This window comes from Microcebus murinus, chromosome 1 (genome assembly GCF_040939455.1).
Source record: "Microcebus murinus isolate Inina chromosome 1, M.murinus_Inina_mat1.0, whole genome shotgun sequence".
Taxonomy (NCBI): domain Eukaryota; kingdom Metazoa; phylum Chordata; class Mammalia; order Primates; family Cheirogaleidae; genus Microcebus; species Microcebus murinus.
The window spans coordinates 75,590,534-75,617,266 of record NC_134104.1 but is presented as its reverse complement, the minus strand read 5'-3'; the positions used below and the strand labels follow the sequence as shown (position 1 = coordinate 75,617,266).

At 43.9% G+C, this 26,733-nt stretch overlaps 1 protein-coding gene across 7 annotated transcripts in view; it reads left to right on the top strand.

Annotated features, from left to right (window-relative positions):
- Nucleotides 1-26,733, top strand: part of LPP (LIM domain containing preferred translocation partner in lipoma) — a 669,323-nt gene that overhangs the window by 29,677 nt on the left and 612,913 nt on the right. For 6 of the 7 annotated variants that reach the window (XM_076003023.1, XM_076003032.1, XM_020286688.2 and 3 more), the window contains exon 2: nucleotides 16,549-16,669. The gene's annotated coding sequence lies outside the window, so the exon portion shown is untranslated. Of the gene's footprint in view, nucleotides 1-16,548; nucleotides 16,670-19,549; nucleotides 21,041-26,733 lie in introns of those variants that run through there. The other variant, XM_020286683.2, reaches the window with a different exon arrangement.

Sequence of the window (26,733 nt, the reverse complement as noted above, 5' to 3'; positions counted from 1 at the left end):
TTTTTGGCAGTTATGTCACTACTTCTATTTTCTTTGTTCATTTTCTTTATAAGTTTGTATAGTATGCATAAACCTCAATTTCTTGCAATATCAACTTTTGACTGTTTCACTTCACCCATCATTTTGTAAGATGATGATGTTAGAGTTTCCTTCCACCTTTCTGCTCCACATTTACCCTTCAACTTGTCAGTCATGTTTTAGGTTACCTTTTGAGTCTCCAGGATTTCTAATGGATAAGCGTACGCATGTAAATGCATATACTATTGTATCATAACTATAACTAAGCCTTCTGTACTCTATGGTTTGATTGTAAAAGTTGAAAAAATAATGACATTTGCATTACAATTTCCAGGTAAATATTGCTCAATTCAGGGCTAAGTCATGTGCTGTGGTTTCATTTCCTTTTCTGGGGTTCTGAGATTACCACCTTTAAGCCACTCACAAGAGATTGAACTTTCCCTAAGTATCAAACATCTTTCTAATTTTTTTCCAGTTCAAAATCATCCCAGGTTTTTCTATGTTTTATTTCTACAATAAATAAATAATAAATAAGTTTCTTGCTTGTTTTTAATTTTTTTTTATTTACTTGGAATTTGAGTTTATACTGTTTTTGTTGAAAGAAGAAAATTAAGCATTTTCTACCATATCCTTTGTCTCTTCTGTCTTTCTAATTATTGTCTTGGCTGCTTGGAGTCTATTCTGTTTCTTCTTCAAGTTCCATCAACTCTTTCTCTTATTTTGGACTAGTTTCTTCATATATGGGCCATTTCTTATGAAGCCTTTTTTCCCTTGGAGTTTCTGATTGCCTTTTTTATTTAAAACTCTGTTTTTATTGTAGTTTTAAATATTTCCTGGCTTTTATGGAGCAGTCTTCTGGACCTCCTGAGTCGTGTCATTAACTGTTAGTCATTGTTACTATTATTCAAAAACAGATATATTATTAGAATATTATTTACCAACTTAAAAATACTAGGCAGTTTTGTTTGTGCTTTGTGTTTTCTCTACTGAATATTCATAAACATTCCTGATTATTTTATAATTTCCATAAATTTAATGGCCACTCTGTTATTTCCTTGAGTAGATGTACTATGTTTTAAATTTAGCCATTTACATATTGTTGGATAGGAGTTATTTTCATTTATCTCCTCTTACAAATAACACTCTTTGTACACAGCTTTTTTTTCATTAGTTTATTTGAGTTCTTAGTAGAGGAGGAAAAAAACTGGAAATCTTGTGTCATCATCTTCAAGGACATATTTTAATGACTACACATGTGTTGGCTTTTAGTATAGATCACTTGACATTTCTTATTAAATATATATATATATATATATATTTTAGAAAGGAGCAGTAGGACTTGAGAGAGAAATACCACCTCTAGATCAGCACATTTAGTTTTCTTGGCAGCTCTATGATGTTATACTGTGACATTGCAAGTCTGGTACTGCCCAGTAATCCACTGAGTATCACCCTCTTTAAAGGAGTGTCCTGGGGTCAGCCAGCACTCTATGACTTAGGCCCATGATGCTCTTATCACCTAAAAACTTTATGTCATGATTTGTTGGCCACGTATTATTCAGCATGGTCACCTCCAAAAAACTGGATCACCACCCTTACTCACTGGAATTTTTTCTCAGTGACTTTTAGAAAAATCAGATTCATTCTTAAAAATCAAAGAGGTATTCCCATTGAGAATATTCTACAAGATCTACAACTACTTCCACACATGGTATATAAGAAAGACATTTGAGGAATGTTGGGTTATTAGAATCAATGGACTACTGTGAAGAGAGCTGTAGTCATGGGAGGCATAAATTTTGATATATTGAAAAGGCTATCTTATTGTTTTATTGTCACTCTATCATATTGCATTATTTTATAGTAGGGAAATGTACTTTATATGTCAATCTGGCAACATTTGCTCTATAGTTATTTGTGAAATCTGTATGAAATAATTACACAAAATGGGACTCTTATCTTTGAAAAGCTTAACAATTGATTGATGAATACTGATCACACACTAAAGGATGTATATCCAGTTGCACTAAGGAGAAATCCTGAGCTTAATGACGCACAGTGTCATTTTGGACAGCAGGTGATAATATTGTATTATTGGGAGGTGATGATGAGACACATAGATCCAGAATATCACAGTTCAGAGAGGGTGTGGTCCAGTAGTCCTATTTTAATTTGAGAAAAGGGAGGCCTGGATGGGAGGAGACCCACTCAAGGTCATATGAGTAGTTAATGGCAGAACCAAGTCTAGATTCCATACCTCACTGCTTCTAGTCTATTGCTCTCTTCTAATACCATTGCTTATAATTTAAAATTTTTGGCAATTTTGTTTTTTGGTGCATGATCTGTACTTCACTGGGATGGAAATTAGAGTAATTTTTATTCATATATATATAGAGGGAGAACATTTAGTGATGGAGAGAAAACATTTGCCTGGAATGGTAACAGGAAGAATTTAAATCCTGAGACATAAGCAACAATTTCTGAGATGAGGGAAAGTGGTAGACGGGCCAGGGCCTTATCTTAGAACATAATTGGGGCCATGCTGTTGTTTCTGATCTTTGAGGAATTTGGAGGTTTATATTTTGCCTATGACACTTCCATTCTCAAGAACACAAATTCCACATTTATAAAATAAGAAGGTTGTCTCTGACAGGCTGGGCTTTATAGATACCCTTCTTATCTGAGTTCCGTAGCCCCACGATTCTGGGTTATGTCCCATGTCCACGATTACTTGGGGGGAAAAAAAGGACCTCACTGAATCAGTACTGGCACCAGCTGCTTTGGTCTTGCTGGGAAATAGGTCAGAGCTTGGCAGACATGAAAATGTGTTTGGCTCCAGCTGTGAGCCCTGCCAGGGGTCCCTTTGTAGACACCTGGCTTAGAAAGGGTCTGTGGGAGGGGTTGATGCTGGTGGAGAAGGGTGTCTTTGTGGCCCTGGGTGCTGCAGGCAAGCAGGGGTGATTGATAGGAGAAGGAGCTGTCGGGGGTGGAGAATGAGGATGCCTAGCTGGGCACTGGTAGAAGAAGGAAAAGCAGGCAGGGATTGAGTGCTTAGCTTGTGCAGAGCGCTGGCTAATATTCTTTTACTCCTCCCAAACTCACTGGGAGGTAGGTGTCATTCTTTGGATTTTAAGGCTGAGATTGAGGCTTAGAGAGGGTTAGTTACTTGTCTGCGGTTAGGCTGCTGGTACTTGCGGGAGGAGAGAGTCAATGCTGACTCCAAAGTGCCTCTTCTTTTCACAGTCACCCCGTGCCATGCTCTGTTCTAGCTGCTGGAATATGGTGCTGAGGGAGACAGGCAAAGTCCTTGGCCCCATACTGCCTGCAGTCGAGGAGGCAAGGCAGGCAAGAAACCAGTAAACAAACACACATTTTAGAGAGTGAGGGGTGCTGCTAGCAGGAAAACGCGGCAGCATTAGGAGATAGGGAGAGACACAGTTGTGCACTGTTTGTACCTCCCAGCCTCTAAGATTGTGCACTGTGATGTGCTGATCTGGGGAAACCAAACAGCTCTAGGTTGAGATTCTTGAGGTTAGAGTTCAGCCCTGGCTGTAATATGGGCCAGCTGTGTGACTCGGGGCAAGTCACCTCCCCGTCATTATTAACACGAAGGAAAGTGATCCCTGTCCTTCCTATTTCACTAGATGATTAAGGAAGATGAATCAGTTTAATGTGCAACCATTTGTAAAACCTCAATTGGTTATAAAAATACAAGAAGTTGTTTTTAACAGCTTTGATTAACTTTTTTTTTTTTTTTTTGAGACAGAGTCTTGCTTTGTTGCCCAGGCTAGAGTGAGTGCCGTGGCGTCAGCCGAGCTCACAGCAACCTCAAACTCCTGGGCTCAAGCGATCCTCCTGCCTCAGCCTCCCGAGTAGCTGGGACTACAGGCATGCGCCACCATGCCCGGCTAATTTTTTCTATATGTATTAGTTGGCCAATTAATTTCTTTCTAGTTATAGTAGAGACGGGGTCCCGCTCTTGCTCAGGCTGGTTTTGAACTCCTGACCTCAAGCAATCCGCCCGCCTCGGCCTCCCAGAGTGCTAGGATTACAGGTGTGAGCCACCGCGCCCGGCCTTGATTAACTTTTAAAGGGATACTTTCTTACCTTTATTTATCACCTTTTATGTGGTTTGAGGAAACAACTGTTTCTTTGTTTTTTTTTCTCCTGATTCCTAGAATGAGGGGCCCCTTTGCCATTCCCGGAAGAGTTGGGGTGTGATCTGTGGGCATCAGAGGATGACTGGAGGTGTGGAGCGGGGAGCTGGCCTTTCGGTCATGCCACGGAAGGCGGGAGGAGGGACTGGACGGCAGCAGCACGCGGTCAGGGAGAGGGATTGTGTAGCCGGGGGAGCTGGAAGTCGAACTGGGTCTGACCCCACAGTTCTACCCAACGGGGCAGTCAGGTCAGTTGGCGAGCAAACACTCGCTGCAGGCCTACTAGGTGCCAGGCGGGAGAGAGGGAGGCATAGGAGACACGGTCACCTCAGCAGTTGCTCCGCGCTTGCCGTGTGCTGAGAGGTCTGGATGCCGGGGAGCCACGTGCTTCCGGATCCCAGAGAGCATCCTTCCTGGCAGTTAATGTCTGTCCTTTTCCCAGTAGTGTATAAATCAACATTTAGTTTAGTAGGTGAGTTATGTACAGAGACAGATGATATTTAAATGTACATAACACCCTTACTGAAGGAGCCCCTGCTCTGCCAGAGGGAGCCTTTTTGTGGCTAGGTGATGGAGAGGTTCCAGGGGCCTAAGAGAGGCACTGGGAAGCCTCAGAATTGAAGCTGTTTAACAATGGGTAAGGAAACATTTAAATATTCCAGCAGCTCGTGTTGCTGTGTCTCTGTGTAATGGTGAATGTCAGTCTTGCATGTGGTTATACAAGTCTTATAGTGTCATCAGTCTAATACTTGATGTGCATACAAGCCACAGGGAAGGAAATGATTGGAAAGGCTTCATGGAGTTGGTGATGTTTGAACTGGGTTTTGGAAGATGAATAGGAGTTCAGTAAAGAACTTTCTAGGAAGAAGGGAGATCATGGGCAAGAGCACCAGTGTGTGCAATGGCACAGGAATTCACTGGACAGTTGAGGGGTTGGGGCTTAGGGGATTTTGTGCTCAGGTGATTGATTAACAGAGCAGGGAAGAATGGAAGGAGAGCAGCATGTCCATTTTATACCTCCCACAGGGTAGAGAAAAGATCCCTGCAAAAGGGTCAGGCCACTTTTATTCTTATTTTAAATAATAGCCACCCTGTGCCAGGTGTCAGGCAGTTGGCAAGCGATGTCTCTGATCTGCCAGTAACCCCATGAGATAGGAGCTTTTACCCCTCGCTTATTTTACAGATTAAGAAATCAGAACTCAGCATGTTTAAGTGACTTGCACAAAGTTACACAATGGCAGGAATAGGATTTGAGCTCAGGTTTGACTACAAAGCAGGAATTTTCCACTCCTTCACTGTGTTGCCTTCTAGCTTGTGAATTTGCAGTGACATCCGAGAGGAGCAGGGTCTTTTTTTGCATTGAAATGTAACTTGCAACAAAAACTGGAGGTATCAGTATTCTTTTCTGCACCATGAGGACGAGAGTTCTTGCTCTAGGCATTGGCGGTGCTCAGGGAAGACGGGGCCTTGGGTGCAGAGCTTTCCAGCCCCTTTAAGCAAGACCATCTTGGGGACATCATGTTTCAGTCGACCTCTAACCCTTGCTGCCCCTAACCCTTGGACTTGATGTGTACTCTCGTGAAACAACCTCTCTCTGATGGTGACAGAGAGAATAGGCTGGTCACGTGGACGCAGCATATTTTGGGTCCGTGACAGGGCTCTCTCACAGTAAATCAATAGCATGATCCCTGGTGAAGATTTGGCCCGTCCTGTAGCTGGACAGTAGGGAGAGAATGTGCTGATCATGGTGAGCATAGTGGGTTGGTTTGTATGCTCCTCATATTTCTTACTGTACATTAATAAGTTGGGGTTCTGGTATCCCCCTTCTCCCAACAGGAAAAACAAGAAAAACAAAACCAACTGAGCAGCAACGTAGCGTGGTGGTCAAGAACACAGACCGTGTGCTAGACTGGCTGGACTCAGTTCCCAGCTCCGCCACTGTCTAGATCTGTCTCTCTCTGTTTCAGTTTCTTTATCCGTAATATGGGAATGATGATAATGGTAGCTACTTCCTAAGGTTGTTGGGGACATTAAATGAGCTAATATTTGTAACGTGTGAGGGAATTGCTTAGCATGTAACATGTGCTATATAAGTGTTGTCAAACAACAACAAAATTTTATAAACAGGTCCTGCCTTCCACTGCCCTTCAGCTGACATACTATGTTGGTGCATCCAGGGTTTTCTTGAAGACCTGGCAGGTGAGGGCACAAGTCTGCCTTCTCTCGTGTGTGGTCAGGCACTGAAGGGGGGCACATTCACATGTGTGGTCTGGTGGAAACTGGTTGTGATGACTGCTTCGCCATAAGAACTTGAAAATATGTGGCTAAGAAATACCAATGGAACAATATATTTTTTTTTTTGCTGCTAGAAAAGAGTTTATGTTAAATGGCACGTGCAGCTGATTTTATCTTTTAAAATTTTTTTCTGGAGTTTTACTCTTTAACTTATGCATCAGTAGTTTTATCTGACAGGGACAGTCAGTGGGTAGCTTTTTATTTGGCTTTAAAAAAAATCATGGGTCACATAAAGGGAGACAGCAACATATTTGGATTCTGATCAAAAGGGTTTAAGGCTCAGCTCTGCCATTCAATGTTGAGTCCCCACGCTGGATCTTTGGGCCTTTAGTTACTCTTTTTGTTCTTACTGTTGCTTCCCTGATAAAATTAGGGTGCTAGATGGTCAGATGAGCTCCCTCTTCTCTGAGTGGCCCTCATTCTTGACCACTTAGGCATAGACTACTAGGGTAGTTTATTTGTGTTTGTTTGTTTGCTTTTAATAAAGTCTGTTGATAGTGACTCTGTTTAGTAAAAGAAGCAAATTGGTCATCTCATTTTTTTCCCTCTCCACTTCGTAATTGTGCCCCTAGGAAGTTCTCATTTTAGCTTCATATCATTTCTAATCTCCAAAATATTTCTGTGCATCATACAAAATAAAAAGTGGAATGGAACCAAATAATTATTATCATTCAGCTCTGAGAAGTTGTTTGGGGTGGAGGAGCATTTTAACTGTTAGGCAGTAAGTGATGCCAGTCCCATATAGGACACTTTCTGGGCCCCTTCTGTAGAGAGGCAGCTGAGCCTTCAACCATACCGCCTCCCAGCCTCACTCTGTCCTGTCCAGCCCTTCTACAACTCTCCTTCTTAGGCAAGGTTTATCCAGTTCTGCAAACCTCAGTATGATGACTCAGAGAAAAACCTAGTTATTTGTCCCTAGGAAAATCAGAGTGACCACAACTTTTGTGGTTTTTAAAGGGAGAAGGAAAAGAGAGTGATCGTGGGAGTTAAAATACTGATGTTAACATAGCCACACAGGGTTTTATTTGTTTATGCATTGAGTTTACATTGCAAGTGCGTAAGGTGTATATATACAATAGAGAGGGACTTCTGGGTTCCACCTTACTTCTGCGTAGTGTTTTTGCTATTCCATTTGAGTTTTACAATGAGCCTACAAGATATGTGGAAGTGGATTTCTGTGCTCATTTTTTTGGTAGGAAACATCGAGGCTCACTCAGAAAAGTAAAGTGGCTTGTTTGAGATCTGTGTGAATGGCAGGTTCTTCTGACTAGTGTTTGGCAGAGTTGTTTTTCCCTAAAAAAGTTGGAGACTGACAACATTTGTGATTTTTGAAGTGAGAGAGAAATTTTAGAAGTGGAAGTCATGCCACTGATACTAAGTGATACTAAGGCTCTACTTAATATAACACAAGTCTGGGAACTTAAAGTACTGTTAATAGAGGGAAAGAAGTCACCAAATTTCTCAATGAAATGGCAATGCATCCACCCATCCTTCCGTTCTCCATCTATCCATTCATTTTGTCATATTATTAAAAAAAAATACACAGCTTGCCAGCTACCATGCTGAGCCATGATTCATTAAAGTTAAATTAGAGTGACATGTGGCAGTTGAGGATTTAAAATGTGGTTAGTTCAAATTGAGATGGGCCGTAAGAATAAAATACCAGATTTCAAAGTCTTAGTACTAAAAAAAAAAAAAAAAAAACCTTATTAATAAACTTTATTATGTTCATTACTTCCTAAAATAATATTTTGGATGTACTGGGTTAAATAAAATATATTATTAAAATTAATCTTTCTTGTTTCCTCTTTTCAAAAATGTGGCTGCGAGGAAATTAACAATTTCATACATGACTTGCATTCTGTTTCTCTTGGACAGCTCTGTTCTAGAAGCTTCTTGTCCAGTAGGGGAAGTAAGATCTATACAGACTCTGCTTTTGTCTGAGAGTGTGCCACCCCACCTCTGTCTTCTCTGCCTTTCCACTTGTCTGTACTTTCTCACCTTCGTTAGGCTTAAGCCATTTCAGTCTGATGGAAGCTGTTCTTGCCCAGGTATGTGGAGGCCAGATTCATTTCTTTTTATCACTACTCTTTCTGGCCTCTGAGGTCCTGCCACTGTTGACCACTCTCACTGTCTTGGCTTCCTTCATTTTTCCCTTACCGCTCTGGCCTCTCCCCTAGGTTCCTTTGCTGGCTCTTTCCTTCACATCCCATAAACGTAGGGATTGCAGAGCTTTGGCTCCTGACTCCTAGGTGGTTATCTCTGGTTTGAAACTCCCGAGCCCCAGACACATGCTTAAGTTATGTGAGGCTCAGTGTGTCTTTTAGCACTGTCACCTGGGCTATCTGCTCAGTCACCAGAGACTCATGCTGGATGCCTCCTCCCCTCCCCCTGCTTTGCATCTCCTTGTCCTCAGATTTATTGGGTCAGCCATGGTGACAACTCCAACCGGGCCCTCCGCAGGTCACGCCCTCAGCATCTCTCCCCCCGAGCATTTCAATAATTCTCCACTGGCCTTCTTTTTCTCTTCTTCCCCTCCTCCTTTCCAAATTCTCTGTTCTTCCAGAGAGATATTCCAAAAATGCAAATCTGTTCATGTTATGTCCTTGTTTTTAAAATCCTCCAATGATTTCTTCTTTCAGTGTAAAATCCAAAAATCCTTTACATGACCTAAAGAACAGGGATAGAAAGTGGCAGGGGGCGATTCGGCCCCTGCTTCTTTCTGTCTTCAGCTCACTAATCTCAGCAATCCTATGCTCCAGGAATACACTTGGGATTCTCTGTAGCCTCCATGACATAACACATACTGTCCCCTTGTCTGGAACACCACTGCCCACCCTATCAGCGTAGCTACCACATGCCTTTAAGACTTTGCTCTGATACCACCTCTGCTTGGAATACCCCTCTGACCCCTGTTACCTCCACCTCCTCCGTTTTAGGCTATTTGTTGAACTTGGCTGCATTTCCTAGGGGCAAGGATTACTCCTTTCATTTCTGTGTTCTCAAGTCCAGAATAGGTGCACAAGAGATATTTGTTGAACAAATAAATGCCAAATAATAAAGGGTAGAGATAAGGCATTGTGGGAACTGCGATATAAATTTTAGCCAGGTAGGGGTGGGAGCAGGGTGTGTCCTAGGAAAGGTGACATTTGAACTTGGCCTTCAATTCTATACTGGGGTAGAAGTGTGCAGAGTAGACCCTTGTGGTCATCATTGTGTTGTGTTCTATGGGATTTAAGGAAATCGAATAGGCCCATGCCCTGGTCAATGCCATCGTCACTAGAGTGAAACAAGGAGGGTAGTCTCAGGAGGACACTTGTGCTAGTGTCTGTCATTTGCTTCTGGGCTGGGCTGTGTAACTCAGCAGAGCTTCTGTCCCCCAACACACAGCTGACATGGCAGGCAGGCCTCCCTGTTCTTGCTTGTGAGCTGCCTTGGAGGAAATGATTGCAGAATGGTTGCTTGTATTTTCATCTTTACCTCTCCTTCGGAGAGCAGACAGGTGACCTCAGCAGCCAGAGACAGGAGAGAGCAAAATGAGTCATTTCAGGCCCTAATGAGGTGCATGAGGGACCCTTCTTAAGAAGGAGGGTCAGGTGAGGTTGCTCTGTGCCTGGGGTGAGTTTTGCCTCGGGGCTCCAGGCAGCACTGGAGCAGAGCTGAGCTAATTTTACCCACAGGAGCTGACTGTGCTGAAGGGCAGGGCTTATGACATTGGTCTTATCATCCTGTGATGCCCAGAAAGCTCCCAAGGTACAACCCTGTTATGTCTGGGCTGTTTTTTCCCCTTCCAGTTAAATACATTTTTCCATTAGGCGTGCATATTGGGAAACGGGATGCCGAGGTGCAAAGAGCTTTGGATTTAGGTGGAAGGCTGTAGACTTGGATTTGGATCTTGCCTCTACCCCTTGCTTATTAGCTGCCTGACCTTGAGCAACTTATATAATCTCTAAGTCTCAGTTTCCTCATTTGTAAAATAGGACTTGTACCTGTGTCCAAGATTGCTCCTAGGTTTACACACTTGGCGACACTTAGCAAGCAATTACTATGTGCCATTCAGGGTTTTTGTTGCTATATTCAGAGTTTGACCCAGTCTTCTCAACAAACCTATGGGGAAGGTGCTGTTGCTATCCCTGTTTTACAAATAAGGAAACAAGTGCACAAGGAGGTTAGGTAGCTTGCCTCTGGCCACCAGCGAGTGGTGGCAGAACTAGAACTTCAACCTAGCCCAGTAGCTCCAGGAACCACACTCTTAACTACTGTACCTTCATGGTTTGGAATGATACAATGATGAGGAAATGGAAGCCTAGAGAGGTAGCATTGCCTCTTCACGTTTACCTGGTAGACATTGAGCAGACAGAGGCCATCGGACCCTGTTTATGTTATTTCTTTGTTTTCTCCATCAACTATGTTGCCTCCTAGAGCTATTTTGTCACAGAACCTCCAAGCCCCTACCCACCACTTATAGCCCTGGGGAAGCCAGTGTTCATGAGAAACGAGGGCCATCAGTTGAGGAGGGCACGTCTGCATGGTCAGAGCAGGTCCCAGATGAAGGTAGAAGAAAGGGCTGGGCCTTGTTCCAGTTGCTTATTACTGGGTAAAAAATTACCCCCAAACTCAGTGGCATACAACAACTGTTTATTATGCTCATGGGTTTTCTGGGTCAGGAATTTGGACAGAACAAAGAGGGGATGGCGTCTTTGCTCCACAACACCTGGGACTTGCAGGCTGGGGATAGAGGCATCGGATGCTCATTTGCTCACATATCAGCTGAGACCTTAACCGGGGCTGTTGGTCAGAATATCTACATGTAGTCTTTCCAGGTGCTTGGACTTCCTCATAGCATGCTGGTTATAAAGGACAAGCCTTGAGAGAAAGAGAAGAGAGGGAGAGAGAGTGAGAATGAGCACTAGCAGGTGGCAGGTGGAAGCTGTATCACTCCACTATGCTCCATTGGTTGAAGTAGTCCCAAACTCACTCAGGTTCAAGGGGAAGGGAAAGAGATTCCACATCTTAATGACTGGTAAAATTCTGGAAGAGCATGTGGATGTTCCTGGGGCCATTGTTGGAAAGTACAGTCTGCCACAGGCTCCTTTTGGCCAAAGAGAGGAGAAGGGTAGGAACAGACATTTCTGGAAGCCTATGCGGTTGGGCTGTACAGAAGTAGATGGGCCAGGTATGTAACCTTGTGGTGCTGAGGGATTCAGTGGCAAATCTGGTAAACAAAGAGATCAGTCCAGGAAATCTCAGGAAAGAGCCCGTAGTTACAGTATAACCATGCTTCATTTTATATAAATTAGAGTTTATACTGACCATAAACTAGTTTGTGTAATTCTGATTAGCTTGTTATACCTGTTAGCTATGTTACCTTGGAGTTCTAGGTTTATTCGGCTCAGTATAGTAAAGTGAGATATTTTTGTTCCTTAACAGAGGCAAGAGAGGTCTAGGTAGATACAGACATAGGTCTGGGGCAGATAAAGAAATAGAGAAATGAATGATCAGTTAATTGATCTATTTTTTCCCTCCTGCATCTAACAGGCATAAGTCTAAGAAAGACATTCTGTGTAATTTAATTGGAAATGAATTTTAATTGGAAATGACACTTGAGATATTAGGTAAAACAATTGGACTGTTGCTCTTGGAAGGCACTTAAGAAACTGGAGCAGGGTCTTGGAGAGCAGAGATTAGTATTAGTGATGCTTTTTGAATGAATGAATGCCCCAGACAAATTGTGGTTTACAGGAATTGGGCTAGTTGGTACCTGCGTTTTGCCAGATCTGGGATCCTGTGGTCTTGGGAGAACCCTTGCAGTCAGAATAGACAGCGAGGGCTCAGCGGCTGGCCACACAATACTGTCTCACATCCAAACGCGTGGTGTCGTCAGGTAGCAGCAGTACTTGGCGACACTGAAGAGAGATGTGAATGTCCTGAGAATCTTGAATGACCTCCCTCGTGGAGCTCATGGGCCGTGAGGCATGTAGGGAGCGTACTGTGCTGTCTGCATCAGTGCTCTTGCATCTTGAGCTTATTAAAAATTGCCAATCAAACCGGCAATTTGCTGACAAGGTTCATGCGCTGTGACCATAACTGCAGTTGTTCTCGGGGAGTGGCTTGTTTGTCTGCGTGGTGATGGCTGCTGCACGCGTTCCCTGTGCTGTCCTGTAGGGTCGTGGTGGCTTTTTGACATTCGGGTCAGTCTCTTTTCCTTCTTTCTAGATGGGCTTTGGAGTTGGGAGGGGGAAGCTCAGGGTTGGAACTGACCAGACATACGTGAGATGTTAACCTGTTAGTTCCTCTCTAAAGTTTCATTTCTGAAGTCTTTTGCGGGGAGGGAATAGGGTGTGTAGGTTTATGGGGTGATTCGAGAATCCTCATTTTATGGATGAAGAAACTGTGGTTCAGAGAAGGAAAGAGGCTTGTCCAGAGTCATGTGGTGAGCTAGCTGTGCGACCAGCCCTGCACCTCTTGTAGCAGGGTTTAAATCGCACTTCTCGCAGGGGAGAGTACAGTGTGCTGGGCTCTGGAGCCAAAGGCTTGCACGTGGCTATAGGCACAGCCACTTATATAAAATGTGTAAAATGGGCATCGTGGTCATATTTGATGTCAAGCATTTAAAAAGCTTTGTTGACTACAAAGAATTACAGAAGTATTTCTTCTTATCATATTTATGTTTATGGACCAGGAATCGGTGGGACCATCTGTAGAGAGAGGGTGGGTCAGTGAAGACGTGGTTGACTACACCCCAACAAGAACACTCCCCCAAATTTCACTTCCCCACTGAGTAGTAAAGAGAATTTGCACTCAGATTTGGGGGCATGGCACGGGGGTTGGGGGGAAGTATGAGCCAAATCTCAAGAGTTGTGTGGAATGGGGGGTACACCCTTGCCTGGAGCCAGGGATTCATGCAGCAGTAGAATGGGAGATGGGGCTAGAAGGATGGATTGGTGCCCATCCTGGAGGCCTGGAGGCTGGCCTGAGGGCAGGTGGACATTATTTTTTGTGTGATTCAGAGCCCTGGGGAGGGGTCAGCTGGGAAAGTCCCGATGAAATGCACCTTCAGGGTGTGCAGGGAACCTGTTGCAATAACTTAGGTGATCGGCAGGGAATCCTGAAATTGGGCCTTGGGCCTCAAGACAGGGAGATTCCCAGGTTTGGGGTAAATTCTAAGTTATTTTTTTGATAATGGTTCAGTTTTTTACTTGAGGCTGTAATGGAAGTGCTAATATTTTGTATAGATGTAGAGTTGTGAAGTTTTCAAGAGTTTTTACGCTTATTAACTCCTTTTTTTCATACGACAAATTTGGAAGATGGGATTGTTCTCACCCCCGTTTTGCAGGCAAAGAAATTGAGGCTCAAAGAGCAGATGGAATTTCTCAGGCCACTCAGCGGGTGGGTGTGGAAGCTGGGAGTGGGGATGCCAAGTCTAACACTTCCACCTGTGCCAATGACCTACAGCAGTGGTTCTCTGGAACTCACTTTTCTCCACCTTTCATTGTCTTGCTTATCATTCTCAGAAGTCTAAGATGGCTATGAGTTTCAAAGATTCCAGAGACAAACCGCAAGCTTTTCAAAGATGAACTATAGAGAATCTGGGGCAGAAAATGTGTTTCTCCCAGTAACTCTTTATTGTGATCATATTATTTGTACAGGTTGACTATGCCCATGAGAACAAGGATGAAAAGAAATGAGCCTTTTGCTACTTATTGGGCATCTTCTTTGCCCTGAACTTAATGGTAGGCTTGTAACTTAATGGTAGGTTTGGTCTCTCAGTGAGAGTAAAAGGGATTATCACAGTACTTTTAAAACTTTTTCTTTCTTAACAGCAGAACTTTTCCTTTAAATGAATGTTTTGAAGATGTTTAGTTTGTTCCTTCCCCCACTTTTCACCTGCAGTGCTACCTGCTTTTCCAGTTGTGGACTTGGGTAAATTTATGGATGGGGTGATCAGAATTCAGCACTTACTGTGGCATTCTGCTTACTAGTTTATTAAATTAGTTAATTTTCATAAAAGCCTTAGAAGGTAGATAAACAATATTATTTTCCATTTTACAGATGAGAAAACTGAGGTTTAGAGAGATTAAATAACTTCCTTGAGAGAAGATAGGTCCTGAATAGATTGTAATCCAAGTTTTCTAACTTGAGACCGCTTTCTTCTTCTACACCTATACCATATATTGCCTCTCTCATGGGTAAGAATACAAAGCTGCTTGCTAAGAAGGTGCATCTCAGACCTTGGATGTTACTGGAATCAGAGATAGAAGGTACTGTGAAGAGCTCAGGAGACTGGTGGTTTTTAAGCTGTGTTCTCCCAAGCCTGGGAGACTCTAGGAGCGGCCTTGCGGTTGGGGTGTCTAAGAAGGTGAAAAGTGGGGGAAGGAACAAGCTAAACATCTTCAAAACATTCATTTGAAGGAAAAGTTCTGCTGCTAAGAAAGAAAAAGTTTTAAAAGCACTGTGGTAATCCCTTTTACTCTCACTGAGAGACCAAGCCTACCATAAGTTACAAGGTGTGAGGGGTCTCAGACCTCCCAACCTCCCAGCCCAGAGGTCCCTTAACTCTGGGGCACTTTGTTAGAAGTACCTTCTTTAACCCAAATTCCCATCATGGTGGGACATGGCTTTTTTTCCTTTTTCAAGGAAATATTTAATCTGTCCAGCTCCCTCTGAGGTTTTCGGAGCACTGGTTGGAGGTTCAGGGCCATGCGGCCTCTGAGTAGCTACAGGACCTTTAGGATGCCCCCTACACAAGGTCCTTGACCTACATTTTTCAACCTGTCTGTTTCCCCTTTGGCCCCTGGGAACCTTGTTGTTATGGGTTTGATTTCTCTGCAGAAAAGAGTTGAAATTACAGCCAGTATTGTGTTACCTCCCAGCCCCAACCTTCCAAGACACTGTCTAGCTAAATACCTGTAAGTATTGAGTATCCACCATGTGCACAGGCTGAGAACAAAGGCAAGGTTCTTGATCCCGATGGCCTGAAAGAGAGACAGAAACAAATAAGGAATTTTTGTCGACTATTTTTGCAGATAGTTATGTTTATTATATATGATTGTCATGTCTGCTAGTTATGTGAGGAGGATTTCATTTTATAGAAATGAGATTGAGAAAATCTGGGCAAGGGGAAAGAGAGCCAGAATTGGGGAGGACAGTCTAGAATTGCAAGGGGTTGAGTTTGCACTGTGAATTAGTTAATCCAGGCCTCTCACATCTTACTTTTTCTTTAAGTGTTCATTTCCTCATTTGTAATATGGGAGTGAGACTGCCTAGCTCATAGAGCTGTTGCTGGGATTAAATGAGGTAATGCAGGTAATGTGCTTAGTATAATACCTAGCACAGAGTAAACACTCATTAAATTATAGTTGTTATTGTTGTTATTTGGCAGTGAGGAGCCAAAGAGCCTATTTTCTTAACCTCATCAATGGTGTAATCGGAGCTTTGATTCTCAGAAAACAACAAAACAAAACAAAAAAACCCTGCCTTTAGAAATAGAATCTAATCACCTTATCTGCCAACAGTTTATCTTCAGTCTGCCTTTCTGAGTTACCACTGTTTATTTCCACCCATTTGCCTACCTCTTGCACTAGTGGCCTACACCTTCTCTAACTAAGCTTAACTCGAACTTGCTGCTTCCTGGACTTATCTTCTCTTCGCCAGGGTTCACATTCTTTTTGCTTAAAATGCCCTTTGCTCCGTCACCTGCACCACCTGCCCCACTTTTAATACCTAGCCCCAAAGTCCAACCCATGCACTGGGAGGGGTCCATGGAACTCATGGAGTTTACCATGTCCTGTCCTTCATTGTGGTCATCCTCTTTCTTGCATGAGGCTTGTGGGCTCCTTGCAGTTGTCTGCATCTCACAGCCCTTTGCTGCAGCATCCCTGGAGATTGAAGCACACACACATGGTGGGTGTTCACACATCCATGCAATACATTAACCTAGTGACTTTCTCAAAGCACACGATGAAGTGCCAACCAGAAAATAATCAACATGAGCTGCGTGCTCATTAGCTTTGGCAACGGATTTCTGGGAAAGATCTGGCACCTCCATAAGTGGCAGCAATGTCTTGTCTCTTTGCAGGAATTGAAGAGAATCCTGACAATCTACATGTTGGGAGAGGCCTGAAGGAAGACAGACCAGCTTACTCCCAGGGCCCTGTGGGTCCCCTGAGGCCCCCAGGTGATCTCCAGCAAGACCTGTGGTAAGTGAGTGAGCTTCATCTGCTGGCCCAGCCTGCTGGCCACTGCCAGAGCTGCCAGAATGGCAGGTGGAGCTTCTGTGGGCTGGGCTGGGACATTTAATGGGTTGGAGATTACTATCTTTTCGGTATCTGCAACTGGAAATATCTTATGCCCTTGATTAATTCATGCTTGGGAGCTTCCTCAGTGCTCTTTGGTAAATAGCTCCTTACTGTATGTTTATTTCCCCACGGGCTTATTTCAGAGAGACTGGAGCCTGTGTTTCTAACAACTTCTCCAAGGAAAACATCGCAGGCCATGTTTCCGGAACTGAGAATCTCAGGGGGTCTCTCAAACATCCATTTCTGTTACCTCCTTTTGGCCCAGCATTTGCTTTTAGCTGAAAAGGGAGATTTTTGTCTTGAGCCATCCTGTAGACATATGTGACTTGGAGTTTGAAAATCTGACAGCTGCTGCTGGGCTTTGAACTGCAAGGGTGAGCGGCATATAGACATAACCCTGTAGAACATCGAATCATTTTCCTTTAATTCCCAGGGCCTTAATGTTTCTTTGTTTTGCGAATGACCTCACCGCTTTCTGTATTTGTAATGGAATGCATAGTCATTTACAAGTAATCACACAGTAATCCCTTACACTTTTATAATGCCTTCCCTTTTCCAGAGGGCTTTCACTCTCATTATTTCATATGATCCTTATAACTGCTCTGAGAGGTAGGCAGAGTGGTTATTTTAATCTCTAATTTACAGGTGTAGAAATGGAGGTTTAGAAAAGTTAAACAGTTAGCCAGAGGTCAAACAGTATGGAACAGAATTGGAACTGGAATCTCAAGTAGTCTAAATCCTAAACCAGTGTTCCTTTTACTACTTACTGGTGGTGTGACCTTGAAATATACTCAAGCTCTCTGAGCCTCAGTTTTCCTATCACTAAATTGGGTATAATGCTGCCTCCAGAAGGAGCTGTCAGAGGGACTAAAGGAGACTGTCTGGGAAAGCGTTTAGTAAAGGGTAAAGCACACTACTAATGGCAGGTATTATTGTTCCTACTACATGGACCTTGAATTCAAACAGTGCATCAGAACTGTGAAAGAAAATAACATTTTTTTCTCTCTTTTTAAAAAGAAGCTGTGGTCCAGAATGGTGCTGGAGTTGTCAGGGATCACAAGCTCCCAGCCTTGTGATTAGCAAATTGACCCTGCTGCCCTGCTTGCCAGCTGCTTTGTTATTCTGAGGATTGTGTTGACAAGACCCTCCTTTCCTACAGAGCTCTCTCTCAGGGTTCCTTGGAACAGCCTTGCATTCTGGAGACAGTTTTAGGTCTCACAGGGCTGGAGAGCAGGAGTGGGGACCTGGGGACGGGATCTGCATCCCTGAGCTTCCTCACCAAAGGGGAGGAATGTGGTCTGGGCAGAGGGGCAGAGGTGGGTGGAGAGCTGGCCTTGAAGGCCTGTCTTTAGTTCTTCAATAAGCTAAAGAAGTCCATCTGCCTGGTATTTAATAGGGTGTATCTTGTGATTCCACAAGGCCAGCAGTACATATGGTGAATGGATTGCTTAGCAGTAACACATCGGGAAAAACCAAAAAGAATGGATTTCATGTTGGCAACTGATGCATTAGGAGTTAACAGTGTGATGTGGTCAGGAGAACAGCCAGAGTGATTGAGGGCTGAGATCTTAGAGAGCTTTGTTTCTATATACAGTCAGCCCTCCATGTCCATGAGTTCTGCATCTGTGGATTCAACCAACAACAGCTCAAAAATATAAAAAAAATAATGAACATAACAATTAAAAAATAATACAAATAAAAAACAGTACACTGGTCAGATGTGGTGGCTTGTACCTGTAATCCCAGTTGCTCAGGAGACTGGGGTGAGAGGATCCATTGCGTCCAGGAATTTGGGGCTGCAGTGAGCTATGATCATGCCACTGCATTCCAGTCTGGGTGACAGAGCGAGACCCCATCTCTAAAAAAACCCAAAACCCCAAAACAGGAAAACCCAATACAGTATAATAACTATTTATATAGCATCTACATTGTATTAGGTATTATAAATAATCTAGAGATAATTTAAAGTATGTAGAAGAATGTAAGTAGGTTATATGCAAATACTACATGATTTTATATAAAGGACTTGAGCATCTGTGGATTTCAGTTTCTTTGAGGGTTCCTGGAACCCATCTCCTACGGATACTGAGGATGGCTGTACATATTTACCTACGAAAATTTCAAACCTATGAGTCAGACATAGGTTGACACGTGGTCCTAAGAAACAGGATGAGGACAAGGGAGTTGAAGAATCAGGGAGCCAGATTTGGGTTCCATATAAGGAAGAACTTTCGGGTGCGAAGTGGAATTAACAGCTGCAGGAGACGATGATCTCTGCCTCACTGCAGACCTCAGGAATACCATGGGGAGATTCACGAATGGGGCAGGTGATGGGCTCCGTGGCCTTTAGGGCCTTTTCTCATCTTGAGATCCCAGAGCCAGTGGTTCTTCGTGGCTAGGAAGAAGAGAGGCACATATACATTGAGGAAGTGCAGGGTTCCATTGTATATGTGGAAACTGATCTCCAAGTGTCTTTTGCAAGATGGAGGGTAAATTTAAAGTCTTTCACTCTGGTTTTCATATCCACCCCTGTGGCTCACCTTGGTTTTAAGAGTTTCCAGGCCATCCCTAGGCAGTTCTTTTCCATGGGATGTCTCCTCTGCAGAAATACTCTTGATGGGATGCCGGAAGGGGTGTTCTGACAGATCAGAACCATTCTTTTCCCCTCTTAGGCTTAACTTTGAGCCCCTAGGAGGGCTGCAGTGGCAACAGCTCTGTGCTGAGTTCTGGTTCTGGCATGTGGTGGAAGGCTCTCTGATCTTGTTTCCTTATCTATTTTAGTAGTTACTGATATTTGTGTTCATTTATTAAACATGCAATAAATAAGGAATGTTTGCTTGTGGCATGCTTGTTAAAACATAAAATCGGTAAGCAAAATAAATGTGTAATGATTATTTGGATAGACCAAGTGGAAGCAGCTTTTAGAGCATGTCGTTGAACAATTTCTGGATATCCACCCAATTTGTGAATGAGAAAATGTAATCTACAGGAGGGAAACTGACTTGTCTAAAATCCTACTGAGTGACTGACATGGGCTTGGGGTGTGGGGCTCCTCCTTCCCCTGAGCAGTATAGGTTGTAGCTTGAAGGCTCCCTAGGGGTGAGAACAAACAGCCTAGTGCATGCTGGAAAGCCAGGCAATGGGTGATGATTCTGAAAAAAAAGGCTCATCTGACCTCCAGAAAGCCTTTACAGCCAACAGTAGAACACCATCACACAGGCAATAGGACCACTGGGAAGCCAGGTGTGGTACCTGGCTTCCCTTCTCTGAGCAGACCCCTACCTCCTCATACCTCCACTTTCCCCAGTGTCTCATCTCTCTTTCTACTCCTCTAACTCAGTCTGGAGTCATTTCAGATCAGAGTCATTCCTGATTGGCTTTACTGGTTCGACTGAGCCATCACAGAACCTTAGGGTTGGAATTAATTTCACAAATTAAACTGGGCAGTTCATCCCTGCATTTCCCCCAAAAGCAATGTTCTTCTGATAGCCTGGTTTTACTCTGAGTCTTCAAGCCTGGTGTCTGCCCCATGAAGAACACACACAAAACTAAGTTCCCGGGAGGACTCCCAGTCCAGGAGAGTCAGGGATCGGGGACTGAGGGGAGGAGTTGCTTTAGGACTCACCTGCCAGCATAGGAACTGTGACCTATATATTCTTGCCAACCTTCTCAGGTGCATCTCCCCCCAAATCCCTCCTCCTCCCCCAAATTAATAGATTTCATAAATGTAGTTGCATTCTGGATAGTCTCATTCCTGAGGTGGACTTAAAGCCTTTCAAACCAGTCGCTTCCTTGTTTGGTTTGGGGAGGCTTTTTCCAGTAACAAGTCAGCGTAAGGAAGGGTTGAGACGCCACTTCTTTGGGGGTTAATAATTTACTCTGAGTAAGGAATTCTGTCTTAAGTGGGGCATGTTCTTCAAGTGCCAGAGAAGAGAAGGGTGATTTTTCTGACATCCTCCAGTCTGCTTCTCCATATTTGGAAATGTTTACCCACCACACTGATCTATTGGAAGAGAAGGAGGTGACTCAGGGTTTAGGAGAAGCAGGATTTGAATTCTTGTTTCCAGAAACAAAGTCGTCCCCCTCCCCCGCCCCCACCCTTCCTTCTCCATTCCTCTGCCCCTTGTTCTGGAAGCTGAGGAGAGTGTGTTTCAGTTCTGTTCCCCTCGAGCTTCGGGACCACCTCCTTGCTGTGTCCTGTGGTGGACCGTGGGCCTGCGGCAGGGAGCCACGGCCAGCGGAAGGCCAGCTGCCTGTGGGGCCGGACGTCGAGTGAGTACGTTGTCACTGCCAGGCAAGTGGCATTTCTGCTGAGAGACTGGGGCTTATGGCCTGTGGGTCGGCTTGCTTGCAGGCGGTGGGACATGTTGTGGGGGGTGCTGGTAGCTTTAATTTGTGGGTGTGGACAGCTGCTTCCCCAGGGGAGAACTTACAGTGAGATTGAGAGACAAGGTCTGCCTAAGGAAAAATTCTATTTGTTTGTAAAAAAAAAAAAAAAAAAAAAAAAAAATCAGACGGATATTTCCTCCCACATGAGGCCAAGCTTGAGTTGGGTAGAAAGATAATTTGGGAGTGTTGTCATCTATGTGATTGCTAGGGCTGAAGCAGCAAGCCAAAAGGGATGTTTGTGGACATTTGAGGAGGGGTGGTTTTAGCTTGAAAAACGGTTATGGTTGGACTTAAGGATATGCAAAATGTTGGTGTATAACATTTGTGTGGCATCCACAGTCTGGAATAAATACCTTACCTTATGTGCAGGATGTTGTGTAGATTTGATGGATTGTCAGAGTTGGAAAGAGTCTCAGAGATTATTCTGTGTATTGGTCTCATTGCACAGCATATAATGGGCAGCGGAGACCCAGGGAGTGTAGCTCATTTGCCCTGAAGACACATGGCTGATTAGGTAGGATTGGAACCCAGATCTCTCTCAGTTCATTCTCCTCCCACGAGACTTAAGCTGCCTCCTCTGTTGCAAATGAGGAAATTGGGAGATGCTAGAGCTGCCTACATTTACTGATCTAGTCAGTGGGAAATTGAGGACTAGAACCTACTTCTCCCAGTTCAGACTTCTTTCCATCATGTTAAATAGGCTCAGATGCCTGGATTTTTTTTCTTTTTACCTTTTCCTTCTTTTGGTCATGGAAGTGCTATTTGAATGCAACCTTCTGCGCTGCATTGCTGCCTATATCTTTTTCCTTCCTGAAAGGGGATGGATAGCTTGTCCAAAAGGTATAACTGAATAGTATAGACCTTTATTTCCATTTCATCTGTGGAAGTGAAAATGATTGAATGGACCTTGAGAGAAATTGAGTAGGGCTTTCTATCTGTCTAAGCCTGGAATAGTATTCCCATTCACCGGTGAGCCCTGATTCTGACCAGATTTTAAACACACACACACACACACACACACACACACACACACACACACACACACACACACGTTTTTAGTTTGTTCTGATGTGATCAAGGCAGAATAGAGACCCAGAGGTCACCACCCTATTATGTCACCCCAGATGTTACACAGCTGTGATAAGTAACTTTTTGTATTCTGCTCAGTTTCCAATCAACTTGAGGACCCCCTTCTCTGGCATAGGGAAGAGCTATGTTTTGGGGAAGTACTTTGATGCCAGTGGCATTAGGTGGCAGATGCCACAGAGCAGAAGAAGTGATCTGAGACCTCCGTTTATTCTGGCCGGTGTTGAAAGGAGAGGGAGGCAGCTCTGAAGTAACTAGGAAGAAGGCACTTGCGCAGGACTCCCAGGAAACTGCACACAAACGTCTCCCTCTCTGACCACCTGTGGCTGGGCAGCGACTGGGCCCTCCCAGCTCGTGGGATGGGAGGAGCGTGCCTTGAAGAATGAAAGCCTGGGAGTTTTTCCTGTGGTGATGAGGGACGGGAGTACCAAGAGGTTACAATTGATAACACCACTGTACTAATACTGTTAATAAGGACAACAAACCTGACTTGGTAGCTTACTGAGTACCAGACTCTGGGATAAATAGTTTACCTAAATTGCTAAGTCACTGCTACAGCTGCCTGTGAGTAGGTACTATTTTTTTTATATTCTTTTAAATTATGGTGAAATACATATAACATAAAGTTTACCATCTTAACCATTTTTAAGTGTATAGTTCAGTAGTATTAAGTACATTCACATTGTTATATAATGAATCTCCAGAACTTTTTTTTTTTTTGAGACAGAGTCTCACTTTGTTGCCCAGGCTAGAGTGAGTGCCGTGATATCAGCCTAGCTCACAGCAACCTCAGACTCCTGGGCTCAAGCAATACTACTGCCTCAGCCTCCCGAGTAGCTGGGACTACAGGCATGCGCCACCATGCCCGGCTAATTTTTTTTTTCTGTATATATTAGTTGGCCAATTAATCTCTTTCTAGTTATAGTAGAGACTGCGTCTCACCCTTGCTCAAGCTGGTTTCGAACTCCTGACCTTGAGCGATCTGCCCTCCTCGGCCTCCCAGAGTGCTAGGATTACAGGCATGAGCCACTACGCCTGGCCTCCAGAACTCTTTTCATCTTCTAAAACTGAAACGCTATACCCAGAACCAACAACTCCTCATTCTTCCCTCCCCCAGTCCCTGGCAACCACCATTCTACTTTTTGTCTCTATGAATATGACCACACTAGATGCCTCATCTAAGTGGAACCATACGATATATGTCTTTTTGTGACTTGCTTTTATTTCACTAAGCATAATGCCCTCGAGGTTCATCCATGTTACAGCATATGTTAGAATTTCTCCTTTTTAAGGCTGAATAATATTCCATTGTAATGGATATATCACATTTTGTTTATCCACTTAGGTACTATTTTTTACCTTTATTTCATAGAAGAAGAATAACGTGAGGCTTCAAGGGGTTAAATAAGGTGCCCAGAGCCATGCTATCAGTAGCAGACTGGTTTGAACCCAAGTGGTCGATATCAGAGTGCATGTGATAAAAAGGAAGCAAATATTGGATTCTGGTTGGCAAGAGTGTGACAGAGCAGGGTGATTCACAACTGCCAGTGACACCTCCTCACATACAGCTGTGACATTTCAGTAAACCAAATATTCCAAAGGGCTGCACACAGATATGTTCCTTTGTTTTGTATTGGCCACCGGGAAGCTCAGAGCCAAATTTGAAGCCACCTCTAGCAAATGGTCTGAGACTCGTGGGTCTTATTTTTTATATCCCTTTCCCATTTTCTTTAGCTTATTTTCTCATCTCCTCCCCCCGTTCATTTTCTTATTTAAAAAAAAAATTGTGTACTATTTGCGTCTTTTGTCAGATACTTCAGATCCTTTCTGGAACAAGGCGAAATGTATAAATAAATGGTATGATATCTAGTATTTTAGGTATTATTAGGTCTGTGGAATCGTGGGCAGAAGCTGGAGATGTGATTTTCTGACCTGACTCTGCTCCTGACTTAGCGTTTCACTGGGGCAATGCCCTGCCCCTTTCTGCCTGTCTCTTTCTTAACTGGAGGAGGAGGGTCCTGTTGCCAACAGCCGACATTCGTCTGTTCTGAGCCACACACTGAGCACGCTACATGGTTTATCTCTAATTTTCCCAACACTCTCATAAGGCTGGTGCTATTATCCCCATTTTATCTTTGAGAAAAGTAAGACCTAAAGAAGTGAGGAAGCTTGCCCAAACCTGCACAACTCTCGAGTGCACGCTTTACCGATTCATATTTGTTTGACACCGAAGCCCAGGATATTAGCCACGGTGCTGGGCTGCTTTCCCTTTAGAGAATCTGTCAGGTTTCTTCCATCTGTGGCATTTACTCATTTAATTTTAGTAAATCTTTATTGAGTTCCCACTTAGGTGCCATGCACTGTTCTGGGCGCTATCCCAGTACACTCCATTTAGAGCAAAGAATAAGACACAGGGAACAGTGATCTGTGGGAGCTTCACTCTAGTATGGGGGAGTGGAGGAGGCAGGTAAGAAATCAACAGGTAAATAGGAATTAAAGGTAAGCAAAGTGCACTCTGACTGTGAGTGAGTGGAGGAAGAGCTCTGGGAGGTGTGATGTGTAAGGTCGAGATCTGAACTGAGTGACAGGGAGGCAGTCGTGTGAAAGTCAGGGGAAGAGTGTTGAAGGCAGTGGAGACGTCCATGCAAAGAAAGGCTATGGCATGGGAAGGAGTTTGTGCTTGAGAAACAGAAAGAGGCTGCTGTGCTGGCAGGTCCTGGGCTACACGGGGAGAGGCGGGAGAGAGGGCCAACAGGGGCTTTTGGCTTTCCCATTTTCTTTAGCTTATTTTCTCATCCCCCCACCCCCCCGCATCATTTTCTTATTTAAAAAAAATCGTGTACTATTTGCGTCTTTTGTCAGATACTTTAAATCCTTTCTGGAACAAGGCGGAATGTATAAACAAATGGCATGATAGCTAGTATTTTAGGTATTATTAGGACTGTGGAATAGTAGGGAGAAGCTGGAGATGTGATTTTCTGACCCGATTCTGCTCAGGTCAGGGGCTAGGAGGTGTCAGTGAGCGAGAGACCTGAGCTGCTTAGACCTGAGTCCCGGGATGTGTTTCAGAAGCAGCATTCTGGCTGTGGCGGGCGGAGCTGAATTGTAAAGCAGAGGCGAGAGTAGAAGCAGGAAGGTTAGGAAGTGACTTTTGCCATAATCCAGGTGAGAGGTGGTGGGAACTTTTGACTAGGGAGGTGGAAGTGGAGCAGCAGAGAAACAGGCAGGTTCAGGACACGTATTGAAGTGATTGTCTCTAGGATATCAGGTGTGATTTCCTTTAGAGGAATGCCAAGCTAAATGTGCAGGAATCTGGGAGACATAGAGGAAGGTGAAAATATGGGCAGTGGAGGGTCACACAGATAAGCAACTGGAATTCCAGGACCAGGGACTATACTCCCCCCACCTCCCATTTGGCTTCTAACCTTGAGCCTCTGGCCAATGAGCAGAGGACTGTAGCTTCCTGTCTCTGACTTCCTGGCTGAGAGCTGTTGGAACACCCCGAAATAAGCCCCGCAGAATGTGCAGCTTCCTTTGCTCTCCCTGGGTATTTTTATAAAACATTCTTTCCCACCAAGAATAAGGAACATTCAGAGTGATGTTGACTTTATGGGCTGTATTTAACATACTGTTTTTTCTCGATGTGTTGTCTGTTCTTGCAGAGATTTCTGCCTCCTGTGAACTCCCTGGTGAGGAGCCTTCAACCCTCTTGTAAGATGGTTCTGGAAGGCCCAGTGGGAGGGCCCCTCAGTGGCTGGAGGACTGTGATCCAGGGGTACCTACCTCTCCTTTCTCATTTACATTTGAATTCACGCTTGCTAGCCTTTGCTGGCTCTCTATAATTCCTCTTTACAGGCTGGGCTTTCCTGCAAATTCCCTGTTTTCCAGTGGAGAAACTGGGCTCAGAGAAGTTAGGTGATGTAGTCAACGTCCGGCAGCAAGGTAGTGTCTGAAAGAGGTTGAGAATCAGAATTCCTTCCCAAGCCCTGTGCTCTAGCCACCAGGCCAGAGCAGCCTCACATGTGACCTCATCCTTCTGAGTATTTCCTGGCAATCTTATGATCCAATCAGCCTAGGCCCAGAGACGCTCAGAAATCATAAACTAAATTATCTAAAACTCATTCCTGAGGCTTCTTCACATTCTCCTCCTCAAAGAGTTTGCAGTATATAGTTATCAGTTTTTTTAAAAAATCAATTTAACGTCATCTCTTAAAAACAGTGTTTTGTTATGGCTCATTCGAGTTTCTTTTAAAATTTCTTTTATATTACCCATTCATTTAGTCAACAAACATTTATTGAGTTCTTACTGTATGCCAGGCATTGTGCTAGGTGCTGGGGATTGATTCAAAGATAATTTGGAGGCGTATGGAAGGGGAGTGGATAATTACAGCACAGTGAGATAAGTGCTATAATAGGGGGATATATAAAGAGCTAGAAATAGCACTATGAATAACATCTCCGAACAAATTGCCTTCTTTTTTTCTTTTGGA